This window comes from Carlito syrichta, unplaced genomic scaffold (assembly GCF_000164805.1).
Source record: "Carlito syrichta isolate Samal-C Ts95f unplaced genomic scaffold, Tarsius_syrichta-2.0.1 Scaffold314796, whole genome shotgun sequence".
NCBI classification, from domain to species: domain Eukaryota; kingdom Metazoa; phylum Chordata; class Mammalia; order Primates; family Tarsiidae; genus Carlito; species Carlito syrichta.
Genome location: NW_007258892.1, coordinates 674,183 through 681,428, shown reverse-complemented (window position 1 = coordinate 681,428; position 7,246 = coordinate 674,183). Strand labels below are relative to the sequence as shown.

The 7,246-nt window shown below is 50.3% G+C and overlaps 1 pseudogene; it reads right to left on the bottom strand.

The window, feature by feature from the left end:
• Nucleotides 1-1,448: 1,448 nt before the first annotated feature.
• Nucleotides 1,449-6,819, bottom strand: LOC103274531 (annotated as a pseudogene).
• Nucleotides 6,820-7,246: the final 427 nt, after the last annotated feature.

Here is a 7,246-nt window from a genome sequence, read left to right as displayed (position 1 = left end):
ATGAAAGAGAAAGGGAAAGAAGATTATTTTTGTTTTGGACCTGGATTCCCATCACATGCCCAGACGGATGCCCCCAAGCCTCCTCCTTCCTGCGGGGTTTGGAAGAAACTGGAATGCTAGTACCCAGGGCCCTGGGAGCTGGGGCTGTCAGTGGCTCAGTCAGCAAGTATTTGGCAGTTCAGTTCAAAGAGGAAATCCGAGAAGGCAGGGACCTCAGCAGGACCCGAAGGGATGAGCTGCACAGAGAGGGAGGGAGAAGGGCAGGCATCTTATTAGCAAAACCAGCTGCCTGCCAAGTAGGGCGTGTGTCTGAATTTCTGAAGAAAAGAGAGAACTGTAGCTGTTAGTTTTAACCTCCAGCTTCCAAGAACTGGGAGAAAAGGGGGTTTGTGTGTGTAATGCTCTGCTCCCTGTCGCCCAAACAAGCTCTGCCTTCGTCTTCCTTCTTGGTCTTTCTTAACCTGGCACCTGCCTGTCCACACCTTGAGCCTTGTCAAAACCCTGTTCCAAGAACCCTTTCCTAATCTGTCCCTCTTCTCCCATGATACTTTGTGTCCCCATTTTAAGACTGTTCGCAGACTTATTTAATTATATGCCAGCCAACTTCCTTCATTCTTTTCCCCCTTTCTCGTCCTCTTTTTTAATAGCTTTATGGAGGTATAATTGACATACAATAAACTGCACATATTTGAAGCGTACAATTAGACATGCCCCTGGGACCCCATCACCACCGTCCAGATAGTGAACACATCCATCACCCCAGAAGTTTCCTCATGCCCCTTTGACTCCTTTCCTCTTCCTACCTCCCTTTGCCAATCATTGATCTTCTTTCTGTCGCTGTGGATCAGTTTGCACTTTCTAGAGTTTTCTGTAAATGGAAGTATACAGTATGTCTTCTTTTTTGATCGCCTTCTTTCACAATTCTGCTGCAACTCATCCCTGGGATCTTCACTCCTCACTGGATTGTGGATCCTTGTGGGGCAGGAACGACGGCTGACCCTGGGCACGGAGCTCAGGGCTGGACACAAAGGAAGACTCATGGTAGAGGAGGTGGTGGTGTGATGGGCAGACCTCTGAGTTTGTGTCCAGAATATATGTGGCTTTTAGTCTGGACACTATCACTTCTCACTGTGAAGCCAGCAGTCAGTGACCTACCCTGACAGTCCCAGTTTCCTCATCTGTAGATTGGGGGTGGTGATAAACCTCCCCTCTCAGGAGGGTTCTGTGAGACCATACCATGCCAGGAGATAAAGTGCTCTGTAAACTGTGAAAGGTCAGTCCTGGGCAAAGGATTAGGCCTGGATCAGGCCAGCAGAGCCCTGGGAATGCCCCAGCTCCCAGCGCTATTCAAAGACAGCCTTGTCATCCAGGGAAGCTGTGTGGATTTGCAATTCCTCACAGAAATGGCCAATAAGGGCTGTGCCTGGTGGCCTTTAATCCTGGCTCAGTCACCAAAATGTCAAGGATTCTTTCTCCTTGGCCCTCCCCTTCCCCCTCCCCTGCGTGGGCTGTGTTTATTTACAAGGTCTCCCTCCCTCCAGAGAGCCACACATGACCGGAGGATTCCTCCTCTGGCCTGGAGCCCGCTGATAAGGGCAGCCCATCTGCTGGGGGCTCCCAGGACCAGCAGTAACAGGAACCAAGTCGGTGGAGGGGAGATGAGGAGGCTGCCAGGTCTGGTTGCAACTTCTTTGAGAAGGAGAGAAGGAAATATTTGCCTTGCGTTTAAAATCGACTTGACTTATATAATCACACCAAACTTGGGGAGGCCTCCTTTCTCCCCTGATGAGCTGGATTTCTTAGATGCTGTTGCTTCATAAAGAGAAGCAAAGTGAACTGGAAGAGCCCAGAAGCCGAGATTCAAGACCAAGTACAGTCACTAATGTCCTGTGTGAGCTTGGCAATGCCCCTTTCCTTCTCTGGGCTTCAGTTAGAACTACCATTCACTGAATATTTAGTATGTGTCAACCACTATGCTGCATTTTCTATATGCTTTAAAAATGAAACCTTCAACACTATCCTTAGAGGTAGATATTCTTCTCATTTTACAGTTGTGGAAGGTAAAGTAACAGGTCCAAGGTCACCTAGGAAACAGTCAGGGAATATGAACTCAGTGTTATCTGGCAACAGAATCCACATTCTGGCAGTGATCTGCTGATGTCTGTCTCCTCCTGGAAAAGGGCTTTCCAAACCTGGAAGTGCTGTGGAGCAGACTTAGAGCTCCCCTGGACTTTAAGTGCTCTCATCACACTGTTATTTTATATTGAACCTATAGGCAGCAGCTAACACAGTGTCTGACCTGGGGCAACTCCCTTCTGCCCTCTGGGTCTCAGTTTCCCCATTTGTCCACTAGCAGATTTGGGCTTTTTATGATTCATACGCTTTCAGCCTCTTCTTATCTGCAGGACTCTCTTTACCTACCTACTACTACCTTTGCCATTAAACTAGGTTTTCGGTGAGAATTCAGGAAATAGTTCTATCTCCCCATATTCCATAATAATAAGCATTTTTTGAGTGTTTATCATGTGTCAAGCACTTATACTAAGAGCCTTATGTATAGCATCTCATTTAATCCTCTCCACACCCGAGCGAAGTAAACACTATTATTATCTCCTTTTATAATTGTGGAAACTGAGGCATCGGGCAGTTGAGTCATAGTTCACATGCCTCATGAGAGGGACAGCTGGAGATTCCAGCCCAGGGATCTTCTTGCGACTCCCAATCCCAGTCTGTGAATCAGGACCAATCCTTGGACCTGAGCTTGGCCCGGGCCTCAGATTACAGAAGAAGGAACAGGGTCCCAGGGAAACTTTATTTTTTGTTTTACCTTGTGTTGTTGTTGTTTCTAAAATCCACGGAGTGTCCTCCTTTCTGTTTGTGGAGGAAGGAAATATTATGCCTTCCTTGCTGAGGAAATTTAACTCTTCACAGGTCGGCTTTCTTCCCATCCCTCCTTGACCTTTCAGGAAAGGGGTGAGGCCCCCAGGAAGGTTCTGGAGGAGACCAGAGGAGCTAAGCGTGCTCTGTCTAGGGCAGGGGTATTTTTAGAGCTGGCTGGACACTGTTTACAAGGAAGCCAGTCCCCTGAGCCTGTCCTCGCCCTGCAGGGAAACACTGGCCGCCAGCCCCACCCGTAGCCCGCTCAGCCAGCCCTCCCTTCCTGCCTCCAGCTGCTCCTTTCCTATCGTCTGCATCAGCACGTGGGCTCTATCAGCATGTGGGTGTGCTATCATTACCACCCTTACAGTGCAACCAAGCAAACTGCAGCCCTCGGCGCTGCAGGCCTCTCAGGGAGTGCCAAGTGTGCCCAGGCACTGGGGGCAAACCAAGATGATGCCATCTGCTGAGATGGCCCCTTTAGGCAGCTGTGATCCCCTGGAAATCCTGCAAATGGGTATTTCTCCCCTGAAGCAACCGCAGAATCTCATTGTCCTGGACCTTAAGAAAGTGAAGGCCTGAGAACTTCAGAGAGGGTGGATGTGGGGGTATGGAGAGGCCACAGGCCTGGGCCAGGGGCTCAACTCTGCCTCTCTCTTCCCGCATGCCAGATGCTTTCAAGTGTGTCAAGACCCTTACCCTCCAAGCCCTGCTTTCTGCAGCTGTAAACCAAGGAGGACTTGAATGGTGGGGAATCTCCACTCAATGACTGAAGGTCTCAGCCTCTTCCATGATTAAAGAGAATACTTGAGCCTGCCTCACAGGACTGGCAGTGGGTACTGAACAGGACGGTGGTGTAAAATTCTGACACATGGCAGGCATGCAATACACAAGGCTGTTGCTAAAAATTTCTATATCAGCCAGGCGTAGTGGTCAAGTCTGTAATCTCAGCACTTTGGGAGGCCGAGGTGAGGGGATTGAGCCCACAGGTTCAGGAACAACCTTGGCAACTTAATAAGACCTCATCTCTACAATAAATCAAAAAATTAGCCGGGCGTGGTAGCGCGCGCCTGTCGTTCTGGCTACTTGGAAAGCTGAGACAGAAGGATCACCGAACAGAGCCCAGCAGGTCGACAGAGCCCAGCAGGTCGACGCTGGGGTGGCCATGAGTGTGCCACTGCATTCCAGCCTGGATGATGGAGTGAGACTCCCAACTCAAAAAAAAAAAAAAATTCTATATCTTCAGCACTTCGCACGGTGTATAGCATAAAACAGGCACTCAACATAGGAGGCCACTCTCTATTCTTACAGCTCAGAGTTCTCTCACCTCTATGGCTATACAAAGCCTCTCCTCCCACTGTGTGCTTTGTAAAATTAAGTGTTTGTTCCTTCTCCTGAAGCTCTGTGCCCATCCTCTTACAGTTCAGGAGCCTCATAGAAGACCTAAGAACATCCTTCTCTGAGCCATAGTTTATAGCTTCTAGAAGAGGAAGCTGCACGTCTTTACCCCAATCCCACTGGCTCCCAAGATACACCTCCATCCAGACCCAGCACAGCTGGCCCTGGCCCAGGTAAGCCAGTCTTCCCAGGGGCCGACCCCCAGTTTGCAGGCCTGGGTGGGAAGCTGGATCCGGGCAGCCCCGCCCCTCCCAAGCTTCCCCGGATGTGGGTATGTGGCTATGGCGATTACAAGGCCTCCAGGCTCCCCAGAGGAAGTGCCCTTCCTCCTCTGTCCTGTGGGCAGACAAGACTTCTCCTCTAGCAGCTGCAAGAGGCTCAGGGATTGTTATGAGAGGCAGCTCAGTTCTCAGGATGCATTCTCCTCCCCCTCACCGCCTTCTCTACCTCCCCCTTCTGTTTTCCACTTCCCTCTCTAACCCTCTTTCCTTCCCCCTCCTCCACTTCCTCCTTTTCTTTCTCTTCTTCATTCCCGTTCTGGGTTCTGGACCTCCTGCTCTTCCCAACAGCTATGCCTTTGATCCAAGTGACGGTCTACTTATTTATTTATTTTTTTAGTTGGAGTCTCACTCCTTCACCCAGGCTGGAGTACAGTGGCAGGCTCACAGCCACCCCAGTGTCGATCTGTTGGGCTCTGGTGATCCTTCCGCCTCAGCCTTCCAAGTGGCCAGAACTATGGGTGCGGGCTACCACGCCTGGCTAATTATTATTATTATTTTTTATTTATTGTAGAGATGAGGTCTCGCCAAGTTGCTCAGCTGGTCTTGAACCCACGGGCTCAAGCAGTTCACTCACCTCATCCTCCCAAAGTGCCGGCCTTACAGGCTGAGCATGGTCTGATGGCCTACTTATATCCCTAAGGAGAGAGTCCCAGCAGAGGGGAGTGGGATTGACACCTCCCTGTGGCTTCATGGCTCACCTTCTCTCTGTCCTTCCACAGAGATGTACTGGTGGCCTCCGGTGTATGTGCCAGGCACTGGGCTAGCACCTCGGAGGCATGGCCAGATGCTCATACCAGGGGCTAGTTAGCCTGCTGGGCTGGGTCAGGGCAGCACACTTGGTTGTGTGGGAAGTCACATACTAAAAAGGTGTCACCTTTGACCATCTTCTTTACTGCATGCACACTATTTCGAGTGCCTGTGTCTTCAACAACTGTCACAACACCGTGTTACCTTAACCGCTTTTAGAGAATGTGATGAAGGATGGGGGGGGGCTTTCTGTCCATCCCCTGCCCCCCAACCAGGAAGGAGAAGCAGTGCATTTAACAGTATACACGGCCGAATGAGTGTCGGGGCCAGCCAGTTCGCATGGTGACTTGAGTGCCGAGTACTGGCAAGGAAGAATGTGAGGAGAGATCTGGAGACATAGTGTGGGACAAACCATGCCACTGCCCCTCCCGTTCTGCACTAGGGGCTGCCTCTAGCCAGGGGCTGGAGAAGGATGAGAATAACAGCAGGCACACCTCATGGGAAACTGATGATTCTTCTGACCCCACTGAGCCTCTTTAATCCCAAATCCTTTCTTCTAAGCCACCCCTGACTTTACAAACCTCAAAGGTTCTAAGGGGCGCTTGTTTAAGGCACTCCACCACACCCACCTTCTGTGCCTAACTAGCTGGGCAACCTTAGATAAGTCCTTTAACCTCTCTGGATTTATTTTCTTCATCTGCAAATCAGAAGGAAAGCGCGTGCGCACGCGCGTGGGTGTGTGTGTGTATGTGTGTGTGAGAGTAAACACACACACATACACACATACACACCAGCCCCAAGGGTGGTTACGAAGCCTTAACAAGTAAGACAATGCTAGAAGGAAAGCCCTTTGGAAAGCACAAGCGGTTCTCTCTCTCCTCGCCTTCAGCTGCTATTCCCATTCTGTGAGGGGAAATCCTCACCCGGAAAACCTTGTTCACACTGGCACAGGTCCCAGGGTGTGAACCCCGTGGAGGTTGGGTCTCTCCCTTTCCATTTCCCTTGTTGACTTCCAGTGACTGTTGTTAGCTCACAGATGGACAGGCAGTTCTCTATGACTTGCCAGCTGCCGGCCTGATGTTCCAACCTTGGTTCCCTGGGAGAACAAGTTTGCTTGGGTTCTGTGACTCGTATCAAGGACCCAGAGGGGTTCGAGGGGCTTCTGTTCAAGGGTGGGGGTCTTGGGTCTCTGTCCAGATGGAGTCAGACAAGGGCTGCAACTCAGAGATAAGCTGCTAACTCCATAAAGCCACCTAGCAAGAGAGAAGAAGATAAATTGGCGAGCTGACCTAGGAGGCAGGAAGAGGAGGCAACATGGGAGCAGAGGGAATCCCGGAAAAGAGAGATGGAACTTGCACGGGATATAGAGGTGTGAACAAGCAAGACTTCTGCAAAGGCACAGAGGCATGACCAAGCAGGACTTCTACAGAGGTATAAAGGAGTGAACAAGCCATTCAAATTTGCAGTTCGTGGTGGCTACTCCCCTAAACACAGCTTACCTGTTAATGAGTTGCATTTTTGCTTTTATCCTTCTGTCTTCCCACAGTCCCATTTCCATCCGTTACCAAGTTCTGTACATATTCTGACATCTTGTATGTCTAGAGCACCCATCTCCCATAACCTCTATGGTTATTGTCTGGAAGGCATGACTGTTTCTGGCCTAGACTGGTCTCCTTGCCTCTAGTTTCCCCCACCTTCCAATCAACCTACCTTACCAAAGTGACCAGAATACTCTCGCTCACGTGAAAATCTGAGCATGCCACGTCACTCTTCTGCTTCAATCCTTCCAGGGCTCCCACCACCTTTTGAATCAATTCTGTGGCTTCGAACCCAGAAACCTCCATCATCTGACCCCCTCGACGTCCTCTCCTGCCTCATTTCCCACCAAAACCTACACGAACCCCTAGTTCTTGCCGCACTATCGGTTCCCCCAAATGAAGCAT